Source organism: Mauremys mutica, chromosome 1 (genome assembly GCF_020497125.1).
Source record: "Mauremys mutica isolate MM-2020 ecotype Southern chromosome 1, ASM2049712v1, whole genome shotgun sequence".
Lineage (NCBI taxonomy): Eukaryota > Metazoa > Chordata > Testudines > Geoemydidae > Mauremys > Mauremys mutica.
Window position 1 is genome coordinate 159,577,660 of NC_059072.1, and position 16,917 is coordinate 159,594,576.

General features: G+C 48.8%; 1 protein-coding gene across 1 annotated transcript in view; it reads left to right on the plus strand.

Moving 5' to 3' along the window:
• Positions 1-16,917, plus strand: part of LOC123360821 (limbic system associated membrane protein) — a 1,375,067-nt gene that overhangs the window by 54,378 nt on the left and 1,303,772 nt on the right. The gene's annotated exons all lie outside the window — the stretch shown is intronic.

Here is a 16,917-nt window from a genome sequence, read left to right on the forward strand (position 1 = left end):
AGCGGGACTTATTGGGTTGTTAGGTTCTCTGGGTTGGTTATACCTTCCCCACACCTATGTGCTATAACACAGGTTTGTATGCTGGGCAGCTCCTCCTCTTTCCCATCTGCCCATTATACTCCACTTGTATTTTGGTTAGGAGGATTCTGTTAAAATTCTTCCTTTTCTGCACACTTGCAAAAAGTAACACCTCCATCTTTTGATCTTTTTCCTTTCCTCTCCTTAGCTCCTGTTAGCGTTAACAATGTTAAGGCTGATTTCCCCACTCTGGCACTTTGAGTGCAGAAGGTGGGGGTCCACAAGAATTCTAAAAGTTAATACAGGCCACTCCAGGCTTGTATTAAATTCCCAAGGTTACAGCTTCTCTCTGACCCCAGATAGGTAGATGCTGCCACCATCCAAATGCAAAACCCCTTGGAACCCAGGAAGGAGCACTTGGGAATTCCTTCTGGTGGGGTACCCTCAAGCCCTTTCACCCCCTCACTCTGGGGAAGAGCTGAGAAAGAAAACAAAGGAAATTAGCTGTTGCCCCCAGCTAATTAAACAACCTGCACAAACCTCTTAGGACACCAAAAATCCAATCCTGTTCTTTAAAAAGGTATTTTTATTTAAAAACAAAGAAAATACATCTGGAACTTAAGCTTTTGCAAGATTTAAAAAATCCACTTGCAAAAATTAAACATTAAGCTGGACCTTAAAGTTCTTCTTGAAGGTTACAAGCAAAACAAAGCATTTGGGGTTCGCACAGAGTAGTCCTCAAGCCAATAAGAAATAAACAGAAATAAAACTAATTGCGTCTTTCTAGACACTTTCTGATTTATGAGTAGGTTTTAGGTATGATCTGATGCTTGGTCTGGTATGGAAATCTTTTTACAGTGTAGTCCCAGCCCTGTCTCTGCTTTGTCCCTTCTCTCTGGAGAATAACAGAACAGACAAAGGGAAAAGTGCTGTCCTTGTGGGGTGGGGGGGTTCTTTTTTTTTTTCTTGTGTTGTGGGTTTACCCCTTCCCAATTTTAAAAAGTTCTAGTCTTCCCATTGGCTCCTTTGGTCAGGTGCCCACTCCTTTCTTTTTACTTATGGGCTTTTTAACCCTTTACAGGTAAAGCAAGGCGAGAACAGCCACCAAGAGGGATTTTATAGCTAACCGGCTGGCAGGGTGCCCATAAATGAAGGGGCGGGGGGTAGTTTCCTTTTATCACAATGTGTATTGCATTTTCTCACTCTAGTGCTCATTAGATACTGTGACTATAGATTTTACAGCCTATGGTTGCCAGACATTCTCTTGTTTTGATCTACCTGCCAGGTTCTTCCTCTTCTCCCCGCCCCCCCCCCAAACAACTTACCTGGTATCCATATCTTTGTTTTGGTGGGTGGGGGAAAATTGCTACCCATCACCTGGCATGGGCGTGTATATGACTGCTCATTGATGGCTTTGCATGTGCTTTTCTTTCTACTTTCTTGGGGATGATCTGGTGCAAGGTGTATTCTCCTGTTTGCATACATTGGACTTGTGCATTTTAGTGTCCTTAGCAGTGTAGCATAGAAACATTTCTGTAGGCCCAGCTTCTGCCCTCAGATTCACCTGTGGAACCCCTTAACTTCAGTGGGGTCATCAGGAGTAAATGAAGGTAAAATGTCACCTGGTGTCTTGCATGCCCTCTAGTGGTGGTTCTAGTTCTTGTATTGCTTAGTACAAGGAAATGCATGTACCCAGACTCCTTAACAAGGTGTGACAATGTGTGGAGAACAAGAATGAAGCCTGGTAGCTGGTTAGCAATGAACCCATGTCTTTCCTTACAGAAAGCTGCATCCCATGCGTGAACAGTCTGCAACAAATGGGATAATCGGGCACAGGGTTTTATATTTAGGTCCCTATAATTTAGGGTACTGTAGCTCCAGGGCTTTGTCTGTGTCCAAGCCAGGAAGCCATCATGGGACATCATTGCATGATGTGTCTGGCTTCCTTGTTTGTCCTTGTTATGGGTTAGCAAGCCCTGCCTAGTACTGCTATTTCTCATGGGACAGTCCCGGACTCCTGGCACATCCTTGTGTTTGGAAATCCCACACAAAGGGAGAGGGCTAGAAGGAGCAGCTGAGCCAGGGCAATAGGAAGCCACAAGTATTGCAAACTCTTCTAGAAAGAAGCTGCTGTAGGCTGCATCCCTACTCAGCCAACAGCCAGCCCATGTGTTTTACAAGCGTTGATGTTATCCAGGCTGTTGCAGATGTGTGGTAAGGTTTCCAGTGTGTGTCTGGCTAAGGATGCACAAGCTATTACAGGTGTCACAAGGCCAGTGTCCCAGCCGAGTTTGTTGCAACACATGTATGCCTGGTGTGGATGGCCCTCCTTCCTTCTGCTTCTACAGAGTTAAGGGTCCTGACGTTGGACAGTTTTGGGACTCTTGTGTTAAATTTCACTATGATCTCTCTCTCTCTCTCTCTTTTTCTTTCACTTGTAAGGCCCTAGGATTCTCATTCTCCCCCGCAAGGTGCAAACAATTCTCATTGACTTCAGCAGGCCTTATCCCCATCCTGTCAAAGTCAGGTCCCTTGTCCAGATCTGTCACGCTAATCCTGCATTCAGTGTCTGGGACTCCTGATTTCAGATGCCCGCTTGCGTGCACCCCTCCACCCCACTTCCTTTCCTCAGGCTTCAAGGGCCAGGCGCTCCTAATTTAGATTTCACACACAGCTTTCTTGAACACTTAATGAAGCTGTCTCTCCTTTCAGCCAGGTGGAGGTTCAGTGGCGTGGGCCAGAAGATCACGCTGACTGATGGGAAAGAAATGAGACTTAGAGAATTTGATGCTAAACTAAAAGGAAAGGGGAAGGCTATGGAGTAAAACAGCGGCCAGCAGAGCTCTAACCTGTACTCCTTGTTAAGCTAGCTCCTCAGATAAACAAGAACAAGGTTAAAAGAACAGATGCCTCCGTGTGTGACAGAGCTGGGTCTGAGACAGGTCTGTAAGCTGCAGCTGCATCCCCCCAGCCACTTGCCATCCACTCCCTGTCTTACAGAGCTGGGGCTCAGTATTCCTGGTGCTAATTTAATATAGGAAATTGCAATCCTCTGAAGGAAGTCCGAGTATAATGATATAGATGTTCTGCTGCGGCAACACAGAGGGCCAACTGATGTATCATTGAAGTACTAGGACGGCTGAATACCCCAGCAGGGAGATGTTATGGCTGCAGAAGGGGTTTTCAGGGTGGTGTGCCCAGTGAAAGGGCATAGAGTGTGTTGGCAATTGCCATGCCCCAGTCTATCCGTTTATGCCCCTTTTCTGTATAAAACTCTGCTGGCAGAGTTATCTGGCCCACCCTGGTCTTCAAGAACTCCCCTACCACCAAAGCCTCCTGCACTTCGGAGTGTAGGAGTGAGGGTTTCTCTCCTCCCACCATACCCCTGCCCAGAAATGCACCCACAGAGTCAGCTGCTTTTTGGCCCTAAACCTGAGCAGTTAAATTCATAAACAACCAGGAAATGCAAATATTAAGACTCCCACTGCTCCATTAACCTGACTGGTCTGTATCCAGCATGTACATAGAACAGCTTGGAGCTAGATACTGCTAAGAAGTATGGGGCTGGGTAAATCACAGGCCAGCATGCCACTGTATTGTCTGGCTGTAGAGAACACTGTATTCCCCTTGCACAGGGAACAATGTCACACATCCACTGCCTCTGTGTGAAGCAAAAAGGGGAGACACAGTCAGAGGACAGTTGGTGAGACAAGTAGAAATGTTCATATTCCCCATCCTGAAGCCAAAATTCTGGTTTATAATAGCCCCTGGCCAATGTCAGGAAATAGTTAACTCCTGCATACTAGTACTGGTATTTATGCACTCAGGGTAGCTGGTGAAGAACTGTCTGTGTCCAGGATGGGGGTGAGCACTAATATGCATGTGTTTGCACTCCTCTGCTTTTAGTTATTTCTATATTACACAGGCACAGTATGCCTGAGTTAAAGCTGTGCTGGGCTACTTAGCTTTTCCATTTCCTGATTTTTTTTTTCTTTTTAATATATTTTTTTTGGTAATCTTAATAGTGTATTGGCATTGGTGTGTGTCTCCTCCCCCGCCCCCCACACACTTATTCTATTTCCTAGGTTTTTAGGAATGAAAGGTGGGATTTTAAAAATCATGAAGTGACTTAAGAGCATGGTCCCATAGATATTCAGTGAGATGTGTGCTCCTAAATCACTTGGCATCCCAGGGGTGGGGATATTCATGGGGCACACGCCCTGAAAGAGTCAGTAATGCTTAGATGCCACAGGTGCTGTCTCTGAAATGCACGCTCCTTTAATGTCACCATTAAAATATGTGGACATCAAAGAGGGCTCTCTTAACAGAAGCACTTGTGGTCCCTGTAAACCCTAGGGTTGCCAATTCTGGTTGGAGGCATTCCTGGAGGTGTCATCACATGACATTGAATATTAATCTTTTATTCCTGGAGGGTTGGCACCCCATGCTTTGATGTGCTGGGTTTATTAGGGTTGGCCATATTTTCCTATGCTGAATGCGGGACTCCTGGTAAAATTACTCATTTTCAAGCGAGTTCAACAGCATTCAATCAGAACTATGCAATACAAATGTTCAAATTAACATCAAGTTGACTGAGCCCCTGTTAAAAAGAATCCAACTATGCAGTATTTATTTTTATTTACCTTATCTTTAAGGTTTTAGGGTTCATGGGGCGGGGGGGAGGAGTGACACATGCATACTCCCCTACATTTCTCACATGGGAGGGTGACGAACTGACCCAACCCTCCCTGCCCAGCACACTCTGCCCTCCATACCTAGCTGGGCCCCTAGGACAGACCCACCTCTCTTGGTACCTGGTGACATGTCTTTCTGAGGCAACATGTGGGGGAAGGGGCACAGTCACATGCCCCCCTCCCATATTTCTGCCAGGGCTCTCACCAGAATGTGGCCAGCAGCAGCCTTTTTGGCACTGTGTGGGAGGGAAGGGACTGGAGCTCCTCTTAGCCACAGGGGAGGACAGGGAGGGGAAGGGATGACTGCTGGCCCGTGGCTTGGAAGAGCTCATCTCTTCCCACCGCTACCTCCCCCGTGACTGGAAGCAGCTTGTCCCTTCCTGCCCACACGGTGTCGAAAAGCAGCTAACACCTCCAGGCTGCTGCTGGCCACTGAGGTAACCCAGCAGCCTCCTTTTCCCTGGCTACAGTGTGGGCAGGAAGGGGTTAAGCCCTAAGGATGCATTGTGCACCAGGGCCCAGGGAACCTGACTGCAGGGACTTCAGAAAACCCAGCTAGAGGGGTGGCTTGGCAGCAGAGGGTGCCTAGGGGATGGAGCAGCCCCATGCTCCCTGGGGGAAGGACCCAGGGTGGGGCGGGGAACAGGTGAAGAGGGTGCTAAGCCCCTGCCCAGGAAGCTGCTGAGGAGCTTGCAGGGTTGGGGCACGAATAGGCTGGAAATCTCTTCTCCTCCCCCCCCCCCCCGAGCTTAGCTTGAGCATGGAGAGGCTTCACTGTGCCAGTGCTGTGTGGGGCTTTGGCACATGCAGGGCTCGGCTCCTCCTGGCCAGCACCGTGGGGCTGGAGGGTCTCTCTCTCTCTCTCCCTGGGCAGCATCCCAGCCAGAGGCAGTGGGGGAAGGAAGGAGCCTGCCGGCCAAGTGAGCTGAGCGCTCTGACGAGGGGCTGGTTCTCCGCACAGCACTGGGAGTGGGATGCGCCCTACTTGGGGGCTGGGGGCATATGGAGGAGCAGCAGGACTGGGGTGGGTGAAGGGGCAAAGCAGGGAGAGGACAGCAAGAGGAGGCACTTGTAAAGGGCTGATGGGTGGGCAGCAGAGGTGACACGTAACCAGCTGCTACCTGGCACTTCCCTGCTACTCACCAGCCACCGCAGCGCACAGCCAGCACTGGCTGGAAATGGGGCGGGGACCCTGCCGGCCAAGAGCCAACACGCAGTGGGGGGCTGTGCTGATGGACCAGCACAGGGAGCGGCCCAGCCCCACATGCTGCAGCTTTTCTCCACCACCAGTTTTGTACACCCACCTCTATCTTTGGCCACTGGACCCCCCCCACACACACTCACCGCTGGTGGGCGGGCAACTGATGAGCAGGGATCCACCAGCAGCAGGACCCACCAGTACTGATTGAGGGAGGGGGGGAGACAGAAAATACAGGCCAATTTGCCTGTTTTTAAGGAAGTCAGGACACCTGCAGGAGGGCTTAAGTATGGGACGGTCCCTTTAAAAATGGGATGGGGTTGTCTGGTCACCCTATCCAAGTGCCTTCTGCACACTCAGACTGGAACTAGCACTTGGGCACTCCTCCTAATTCGAGTGGGGGAGGGCTTGGAGGTACATCATGGAATCTAGTTGCCAGTCTGCAAAAGCAGGCTCTGGAACTACATCCTCCCTGGAGTGCAAAAAACTCAAACTGAATGTGTGATCCCAGGGTCAGACATTGGGGTGGGAGCAGAGGAGGAGGTGGCTGGCGAGCTCCCCACAACACAGGAGAGTCCAAGGTTTGAGGCGAAGCCTGCATGAGGCCTGTCAACAGGAAATTGTGTATGGAAACAGCTGCACATGCATGTGCCCAGGGTCCATCTTTAACAGCCGATGATTCAGCAAAATCTTTCTCTTTGCCCGCCCCCGAGAGGATGATGCCAGTATGAGGGGGCTAGATAGCTGAGTAAACACCTCTATGACATGAGCTGAGCAGCAGGGGGAGATGGGTCAGGGTGATCTCCCTTGGTGTAGGTTAGGGTAAGATGGATCACATGGGGTCATGGGACTTGGTTCAGGGATAAGCAGGGCTGCCTCGCCACACAGCCCTTGCAGAACCAGCGATTTGACTAGCTTCATCACCAGCTTCTGGGGACAAGCCCAGGCATAGGCTGTCATGGGAATTCCTGCAGTGCAGGCTTGCCTGTGTCCTGGATCCTGCATCCACTGGAGGCTGGGGAATCCATCAACTACTTAGTTAGTTATTAAAAAGGTAACTTTTCAAAGGGCAGTCAGTGCTCAAAAAGCCATGTATTAAATACAAGCTCTCCATCTGGGCAGGATATACACGGGTCCCTGCTCCTCACTGGCAATTGGGAGGAGGGAACTGGACTCCTATGCTAGGACACCCCAATAAATTCTGCATGTCCTGCTCCCTTTGTTTTACACTGTGGCAGAAATAGCTCAGTGTGCTTAGAGGCTACAGGGGCTGTTCCTGGCAGTGGGGAAGAGAGCACAGCCTGCCGTAAATCAGCAACGGGATACAGACACCAAGAGCAGGACTTCATCATGCAGGGCCCTTCCCTATAGTGTACGCCAGCCCTGCCTGGTGCCAAAGCCCAAAAGTGCCACCACCGTTCTGAGCTTCAGGGTCTCCCCAGTGCCAAAGAGCATGGGGGTCATCGAGGATGCCAGCCCCAGCTGAGTGAGCACCTTCCCTGGTGTTCGAGCCTCAGATGGACACTCTAGCCCCACTCCTCCCTGGGATGCCAGCTGGCTGTACTTGATGGCAAGGAATGAGGGAATTAGGCTCGTTCCATTGGCCCTATTAGTGGTGGTATTTGTATGATAGTAGCACCTCAGAGTCCTAGTCCTGGAGCAGGACCTCATTGTGCTAGTGATATACTAATACAGAACAACAAGATAGTCCCTGCCCCCAAAGAACTTGCAATATAAGAGGTAAAGTGGTCATGTAGAACCAGGAGGCTGGGCCCCTCACAAACACAGATGGAGTTGGCTTCCCCACCCAAGGGGTACCTCACTGAGCTAGCCTTCCGTTGGTGATTTCCAGTGCTTAATTTGTAAGAGGAGCCAGAGCTCCAGCCATTTTTTTAAATTTTATAGTCATAACTAATGCAGCAAGCCCAGAGATGCCGGGGCTATGAACTGCCAAGCCCTAAGACAAATTAAGCATTGGTGGTATCTCACCCTGAGTGTCTATTCTCCCCCTCCCCAATTTAACTCTATGAGAACCACTGCTGGTATGCAGGCAAATTTACACAAGGGGAGAAATTAGAACTACTCGAGAAATTTTTCATGCAGAAATGTTTTTGTGCTTAAAAAAAACACTTTTTTTTTAATTGAAAGTGAGGTTTGGCGGTGTGGTGGTATGTTTTGCAAGATTTCATATCTGATGGGAGGAAAACTTGATTTTCTAGGGGGAAATTTCGAAGTGAAGATGTTTGTTTTTGAATTGATGGTTTGATGGAAAATGTCTGGGTTTGTTTTCTCTGTTTCACCTATTTTTAAACTATGTCAAAGCAATATTTCCACTTGTCGTCATGAGCATCTTCATGTACTTCCAGGGAAAAAAAAACCCTATCCAAATGATATTTTAAATCAAAAGGAAAGGGAATTTGGCAGTGCCAATTGATTTAAAACTTCTTGTGGAAATGATTTTTTACTGAAATCTCAAGTTTTTCATTTTTAAATTTGTGGCAAGAAAAACATTGGTCCCCCCACCAGCTCTAGTATAAATACTCCAACACAGCCTGGGAAATGAGTTGTGGTGGATTTTCATCACTGACTTGATTTAAAAAAAAAAAAGGATGTTTTTCTAAAATCAGCTCTAGGAATTATTTTGGGGAAAATTCTATGGCCTGTGTTATATAGCAGGTCAGATTAGAAGATCACAAGGGTCCAATCTGGCTTTGGAATCTATGAATCAGTGCCTACATGATTCATGTAGTGGCTCCAAACTCTTTCAGTGGAGCTCTTGGGAGAATGGGCTTCCCTGCAACCCTTCCAGCACTTGCTGTTTCAGGGCAGAAAATACAGCAGGAGAATAGGCCATTCTTTCTCACCCCAAGTGCTATTTCAACATGTCTGCCTCCCCATCCACTCAGGCAGCGCAGATTGGCATGAAATCAAATACTGAGCTAAACAAACTTCTTTGGATTTGAGACATGCTGTGGATCAAGGACTTGAGTGAAGGTTATTAGTAATAATTAGAGCTGGTTGAAAACATTCTGAAGGAACAGGTTATCCAATGGAAAATACTTATTCCACAAAATTGAAATATTTCATGTCAGGGACTAGGACATGGATGGTTGAGGGTAGCAGTTGGAGCAGGCAATGGTAGCCAGGGATCAGAGCCCAGAGCAGGGGCGGCTCTAGACATTTCGCCGCGGGACCAGCAGGCCCTCCCGGCAGAGCGCCCCCTGTGGCTTGCCGCCCCAAGCACGTGCTTGGCGTGCTGGGCCCTGGAGCCGCCCCTGGCCCAGAGTCAAGGGTCAGAGCTGAAGTCGGGATTTGGAGCTGACGGTCAGAATGGTATTATCCAGAGTGAGGCAAGACAGGAGCAGGACCTATCACAGCCATGGGCTAATGCTTTGAGGAGCTGCTGCTGCTGGGCTTAAGAGCCGGTCTGCTGACTCTTCAGGCAGTGTAGAGTTAGGCAGCCTATGATAGGCCACCTGAACTCGTTAGATTTCCCGGGGACTGGCTCTACTGCAGGCTCCAATTCCTGATAGTGAGACTATATTGACTGTTGAAATTGTTTACACAGATCAATGTTTTTTTTTGTTTCAATGAGGTCAAAGCACTTCCTTTAGACACGTATATCAGATAGTTTATTACAATATGAAAGTCAAAATATTAAACTCAAACTGAAGTGCTCCAAAATGAAATATTTCAGAATTTTAATTTTGTGGGAAATGTTGACTTTTTGTTCCAACTTGAGAAGGATATTGTGAAATGCTGGAATTTCCCACGGAACAGAAATACTCAGTTTCAGGCAACTCTAATAATAATAAATAAATAAGACTGCTCTTTAATCTAGTTGAGAGAGGCTTAATGAGATCCAATGGCTGGAAGCTGAAGCTAGACAAATTCAGACAAGTAATAAGGTGCCGTTTTTAACAATGAGGGCAATTAAACACTGGAGCAATTTATCAAGGGAGGTGGTAGATTCTCCATCTCTTGAAGTCTTTAAATTGAGACTGGATGTGTTTCCAAGAGGCATAGCTTAAATAGTCATGGGCTCAATGCAAGAATGACTGACTAGGGTCTCTGCACAGACTAAATGATCATAGTGTTGTTTGTGTATTACAGTAACACCTGAAGTCTCCCGGGGTGATCAGGGCCTCATAAGGCTAGGCACTATACAGACACATAATAAAAAGATAGTCTTAAATTGTAAGCTCTTTGGAATAGTGACTAACTCATATTCAATACAACCCTTTTTCCCCATCTCTAAAAACCAGACTGTTTACAGGTCCTGCCAAAGGGTTGAAAATAAGAGAGCCTGAGAGCGAGCAAGAGGAATGGAGAGGATGCTCTGAAGGGGGGGAGAGAGAGAGAAGATGCATTGAAGGCAGAGAGGACAGTGTGAAAGAGGAATAGAGCAGGGGAGAGCCAAAGGAAAGAGAGGCGGGAGTAGAGAGAGAGGAGGGGAAAGACAGAGAATGGTTGGAAAATGGGTGAGAGTGAAAGCGGGAGGAAGATGGGTGAGTGCTGGGGTTGAGGCAGCAGCCCCTTGACAGCAGGTGCCCACTCACAGCCCCCAGTGGTCATGTGGAGAGCTGTGATGATCAAAGCCAAGCCATCCCTCGGACTGTTATTTCTTTAGCTCCATTGTGGGGTTTGGGATTTTTTCTACCTCATTCCTCTTTTATTTGCTCTTTCTGCTAGTGAGCTCTGAAAGCCTGAGGTGGTTTAATGCCAGCTTAAGTGCTTTTGATTTATTGTCTGAAGCCAGGTGTGCGAGGGCCAGTGTCATTCACATCCAAAGTGTGAACTCGGTGGCTCATGGCAATTTCTTTTCTGGTTCCCAATGAACAGTGAGCACCTCCGTCCCTGCAGGGCTAGGAAAAGGGGAAACCCAAGGCAATGGGAAAGCATAGAGAGGGCAATGAAACAAATGGGGGGGGGGAAGTCAGTGAAGGATGCAGGGTGGGGTGGGGGTGGTGGTCTTGTATAGCTCCCCTTAGTGGCTGGCCTGAGCAAGGACAAGAGCCCACTACTTACTTGCAGTTAATAGTAATCCCATAAACTCAAACATACGTCCTTATTACTTGGGTGCTGCAGGTCCTGTGTCCAATCCTTGCTAATGAGCCTGATGAAGGAAGGATGGCTTAGTAATTGGGGGTACTAGCCTGAGACTGAAGAGATGTTAGTTCAGTTCCCTGCTCTGTCTCTCGGTGCTTCAGTTCCCATCTGTAACACGGAGATAAGAGCATTGCCCGATACCTCACAGGGGTGTTGTGAGGATAAATATTTTACGGACTGAGGTGCTCTGATCCTACAGTGATGAGGGGGTCAAATAGATAGATATTGGTATGCTTGTACCTTGCTTTTTAACAAAATGGCACCCTAGATTACCCTAGAGGCTTGGAATGAGTTTGTCTAGTAGGGAAAACATGTAATACATCAACTAACTAGGATTGTCTCCCTCTGGTGGCTGGCCCCAGCAAAGACTGTATTGTACTCACAGCTAAGTGAGTTATTCCCAAGCTCCGCCTTACACCTCACCTCACCTTTGAGGTGACCTGACAACCACCATACACGCCATGTCCCGTGCTTCCCCTGAGTTATAAAACAGGCAGGCCGACATCTGCTCAGAAGGCAAGGATTCCGAGCAATGTACTCAAAACTGTTCAGCTGCAAGATTGTTCATGACTAATGTTGTGTTTGGGCTAAAGTCTGTGGTTCCCCCCCCCCCCCCAAGACTCAACCTGGATATTATCCTGCAATGCTATAATGATGCAGCTGTTCCATCACTCAGTTTGTCTCCTCCCTTTTCCTACTGACTAATTAGCTCCCTCTAGGGTTCTGAAGTGCATATTGCATCCCCTCTCTCCTGCCTGAATCAGGCTCAGGTGCAACAAGTAAGCTCTGCAAAGCAGTGCAAGCCAGGTGTGCACTTAGTGTCCCAGAGATGCTTCTCTTCCATTGCAGGAGGCATCCAGGCTTCTACCTCACTGCCTGCATCAGGCATATGTGTGTAACTACCACTGTGTGCACAGCACATAAATGACACCTTAATTAGATAAGCAGGATGGAAGTCCTGCCCCTGGGGAGTGTTGTTTTTGCTACAAGGAAGTTAGAACTTCGATCTTTCCCTTCCCCTCTCTGCACTGCTCTGGCAGCTCAGCCGTTAATGGGAACTGTTATATGTGAGGAGCAGGTATATCACTGCCCTTTAGTAGACTGCTGCCATACACACAGATGCAGGTGTGCGTAACAGAGCATCACACCTGGAAACCGGATGCCCCATTTAGTAGCTGGAGGGAGATTGACACTGAAGTGTACCATCAGCCCCCATTGGCTCCACAGGAAAATGTACTATTAAACCCCACAGAGCAGCCAGAATCGGTTACGCAGTCTGGTTCATGCCAAAAACAATGAGCCGTAGGGATAGGATCTCTCTGGCTATGAAGATTTATTGGTAGCCTGAGAACATGTGACTCCATCGGATAGGGATATCACTATACAGATTGGTAGTGGACTTTTAGCGAGGTTCTCCCAGGAGTTCCCCTTCATTCTCTGAGAGTGTGAATACCCTCCCTCTCCATTGCTCTCTTTAAGGACGTACTTGTGAAAACTTCCCACCATTTCAGTGCTGCCTGTAGTAGCAATAGAGGACTCCAAGATACAGCGTTTAAGCACTGAACTGAACAGTTTGCCCAACAGTGTTTGGATTCACCAGTGCCTCTGCCTCTGATACTGCTGAGGGAGCTGAAGGCTGTCTTGACTAGGCAGCAGGATCAAGTTTCAGTTGGGCTTAACTAACACATGGCAAACTAAAACCAATTGTCCTTTTTCAAAGGGGAGGTACAGGGTAACTAACCTGCATAGGCTATGCTCAACAGTGAGGTAAAGGCGTTACCCTGCATCAGCACTAAGAAATACATTAGATTTAGCCAGCACAACTTAGCTAATCCCAACCAAAACTCAAGCCCTTTTTCTAGTCAAGATGTTTCTAGTCCAAGACTCTCCCAGCAGATGCCCAAAGATGCAGCGACACTGGGATAAATCAGCTGCAACTGAACTAGTGATAGCAAGCATAGGTGGCGAGTTATATGGGCCCGTGGTGCCCGTGCTCCACCAATATTCAAGAACGTGGGCCTGACTCCATCAATGTTTGGGCTTCTATTTTCAGAGCTGTCCCGTCCATAGGACGGACCAGAGAAATCGCCCTGGGCCCTGCGCTTCAGGGGAACGCAGGCTCCAGGGCAGCCTGGAGTGCTAATGGGGGGCCTGGCGCCGACAGCAGCAAACAACCTGGCCCCAGCCTGCCCCACTCCGCCTCTTCCTGCTCCACCCCCATTTCACTCCTTCCCCCCAAGCCCCCACCCCACCTCTTTCCCGATTCCGCCCCCTTCCCCGAGTGATGCCAGGAGCCGGTGGAGCGGAGCCAAGTTGCTCGCTGCTGCTGGCACGAGGCCCCCCGCTAGTCCCCCAGGTCACCCTGGACCTCACGTCCCCTTGAAGCACAGAGGCCCCCCAAAGCACAGAGGCCCCCCAAAGCACAGGGCCCGGGGTGGTTGCTCTGGTCTGTCCTATGGACAGGACGACTCTGCTTGGAACCCATTCTGGGCACCACCAAAAATTATGCAAACCTGCCGCCCATGGAGACAGAAAGGAAGCGGCTGTGTAGACAGGGCTGCTCACCCATGTTGTCTAACCCGGGGTGATAATGCTGGTGCTCTGTATATGCTACAGTTTCTGTCATTGCTACTTCTAGTGCATAAATGTGCTTACCAATTTTCCTGGGGCAGACAAGGCCTCAGGGACCCAGCACTGTATACGAAAGGCTCCTCTCTATAGAGGCAGTATCGATTACCGGAGCAAGGGGGAGGCGAAGAGACAAAGCTGTTCTCACAGAGAAAGAACTGACAATTGTTCAGAGAGAAATCCAGAAAATCTTGTCAAAGGGCCGCACGCCGAGGGCCCAGTTCATTGTTGGTGTGTCTCCAGTGAATTCAATAGTTATCCTACAGTTTAATTTAACCCAGTCTGCTCTAGTAACAGCTGCAAAGGTGGTTTTTTCCCAGTATGGGACAGAGGGCTCTTGGGGAAAGGAGTATAGAGAAAGTTCTTCCCCCTGGGACATAGAAGGGGCTGGGGGGGGCATGGGGCAGCCCCTCCCAGTGGGGGGTAGAGGGGGGGTCTGTGGGGGGGAGAGGGCCAGAGACAGCTCCTCCCTGTGGGGAGCGGAAGGGGCTCTAGAGGGGCAGAGGTTCCGAGATGGCCGCTTCCATTCCGACCTCAGGAGTGTTGCTTTCCTGGGCAGTGAGGAGCTGTGGCCCCGTCAGGTAAAGCTGAGCGGCCATTGATTGGCAGCACATAACTTTATCCGGATGGAGCGATGAAGGTGGATCAATGTGAATTGGATTTTTTAACTTTTAAATAAAATTTGTATTGGCATGAAGTTAATTAACAGAGAGCTGTCAGAGGGCTCCTTGGCACATCAGTGAGCTCAGAGGTGATGCTCCCTTGGAGGGGGGGGCAGATCTGCCAGAAATAAGCACCAATAAATCAGCAGTCAGACTCTTTTCTCTCTTCCCCCCCACCCCCCATCGCCCTGCCACACAGCCTAGAGACTGCCTTGTCCCTGCAGAGGCTCCTCCTTTTCATTTTGCCACCCTACATTCATTTGCAGTCTGACTTTTTTTTTTCCTGTCTTTGCTACTCTTCGTAATGGGAACACCCACGTCAGTAGGGATAATCGCTTCCGTCAGGTAGCAGTAACACAAGGATAAACCGCTCTGGGCTACTCCAGTCCCAGCTTTTGAAAGAGGAAGAGCTGCAGAGCCTAGGGAAGCTGGACGTGTGGGGGCTCACGGATGCTGCTGTCCCAGCCGCGCACAGCAGGAGATGGTCTGGGGAACGTGGTGCTGGGGCTAGGGTAACTCCTCTAGGAAAGGTGCCCATTGTCCCTTTAGGGCCTTACTGAATAGCAGGAGCAGGGAATGGCCCCAACTTTTGAAAATCTAAAAGAGAAACAGCCACTCAATGAAATCTACAGTTTCTTAATAGCATCAGCCTTCTGGGCATATAGGGCCGTTGCTGAGTTGCCCCAGCCTCCTTCCTGATGAGCCACCCGAGGAGGGGAATTCCAGGACCCCACAGCGGCGCAGTGCCTCAAAGGGGCTGGTCCCCACGGGTTTTTAATTAAACTCTCCCAAAGGACGGGAACATGGACCCATCTCCACCAAGAAAGTGGCTTGTGATCTGGTGTCCTGGGGATGCGCCCTGCTCCCTGCTGCAGGCCTGCCTTGCTCCCTAGGGGCTGTCTCATTGCATCACTGATCAATGTCTCTCTCCTCTGCTTCTGAGCAGGGACATGAGGGAAACAGAGAGAATGGAAACTAGATGCAGTTTCCATGGCAACATCCAAAAAGCATGTGCGTGTGTGTGTGTGTGTGTGTGAGAGAGAGAGACTGAGGGCGGGGGAGGGGAGAATAAAAAGGGAGCCTTACAGAGACTTCAGTTTTGCACATCAGTGAATGAGCTTTTGAAGCTGGCTAACCCAGGGCAGTGATGTGCTGCTTTATTCAGCCCTTGCTGTCTCTTGTGAGAGCAGATGCTCACTGCAACGCTAGTCCCAGGCTCTGCCTCCAGGAGTCACTGTGTGGAACGGGGCAGGAGCACTGGCTGTGAGTGACTCACAACTATTCCAGTCCCAGCCTCTTTCAGAGGGAACAAATGTAGGGGATAGTGGCTGGGGGAGAGCTCACAGCGATTCTGTTTCCAGCCTCCCTGACAGCGTACTGGCTGTGGTGTACTCCCAGCCTCTCCCAACAGGAGGCACGATTGAAAATGGTCTAATGGAGCTGCTGTGTGAAAGGCTTTCATCTCTTCAGAATTCCTCCTTTCTGTGATTTCCATGCATGCCCACTTATCCCATTATCTGTGGCAGAAGGAAAACAGAATAATCAGTAGTCATGATTTGTATCTCTGAAGATTTTCTTCTCTGTGCTTAAGTGAAATCCCTTCTTAACTGCTTCTTGTCCTTGTCTTGGGAGGCTAAAGCATTTTATTTTATTTTTTTAACACTCTTTCCCTATTTTAGAGCTCTTAGTTCAATTCTCTGCTGCCTTTTTCACTGACACTTTTCAGACTCTGCATTCTAATGTGGAATCCCTGTCGTTGCTGTTTTTTAAGAACAGGCTGTTCAAACACCTGCCAGGGATGGTCTGGGTTTTCTTGGATCTCTGCCTCAGAGCAGGGAGGGCTGGACTAGATGACCTCTTGAGGTCCCTTCCAGCCCTTGATTTTCTATGATTCTGTGGAGACCAATAATAATATAATACATTAAATGCTGTACACGTTCAGAGCAAAAATTAAATCTCACAGACCTCTCCTGATCTGCAAAGTAGGTCAGAATCGTTCCCTTTTACAGGTGGGGAAATTGAGTCAGAGAGCATTCAAAGTGTCACAGTGGAGTCATTGACATGCTGGGAATGGCATTCAGGAGGCTCCAGATCCCATGTCCATGCTGAGAACCTTAGATCATGTTGACCCACATGCTGCTCAAGATCCTAAGCAGGATCTCTGTTGCACCAACACTGGCCGCCTTCATGCATCTCCATCTCTAGTTGTGATCTCTGCCAGAGTACCTGTTGCTTTCCTATCCTAGCTGGACTTCTGAAGCACAGCGGGTATTACCTAGCCATGGGTCCAAACCAAAAGTCCAGATCAAACACTCCCAAACTGTGGTGAACTTTGGATCCAGATCCAAATTTTGCTGTTGCAATGTCTGCTGATGAAAATAGTATGTGTTTGTCTCTAGGTGCTTGGTACCTCACCATGGCTATCCTTTTCTTTTGGGTAAGATAGGTAAGGGTATAGCGGCATGATGATCTCTGTAATGGTGGCCATATATTGACACCAGAACTGTATGATGGACTAGTGCTTTTGTTTAATGCCCTATTCTAAAATGTGCACATCTAAATGTGTGTAACATTCCTACAGCAGGAGGTAGTTGCAATAAACTAACAA